We start from the raw sequence: 231 nt of genomic DNA on the forward strand, positions 1-231 counted from the left end.
CCATACAATACCCCTATCTTGCCTGTAAATAAGCATTGATTAGATAAAGATGGGGACCCAGAGTATAGATTTGTACAAGATCTCCGAGCTGTAAATGAGCATGTAGTATCATTGCACCATGTTGTTCCCGATCCAAATTTAATACTAACTCAGATACCTGCATGGGCACAGTATTATACTGTTTTAGATCTAACAGGAGCATTTTTTGGTATTCCTATTGCAGAAGAAAGC

This window comes from Haliaeetus leucocephalus, unplaced genomic scaffold (assembly GCF_000737465.1).
Source record: "Haliaeetus leucocephalus isolate CR32 unplaced genomic scaffold, Haliaeetus_leucocephalus-4.0 Scaffold880, whole genome shotgun sequence".
NCBI lineage: Eukaryota > Metazoa > Chordata > Aves > Accipitriformes > Accipitridae > Haliaeetus > Haliaeetus leucocephalus.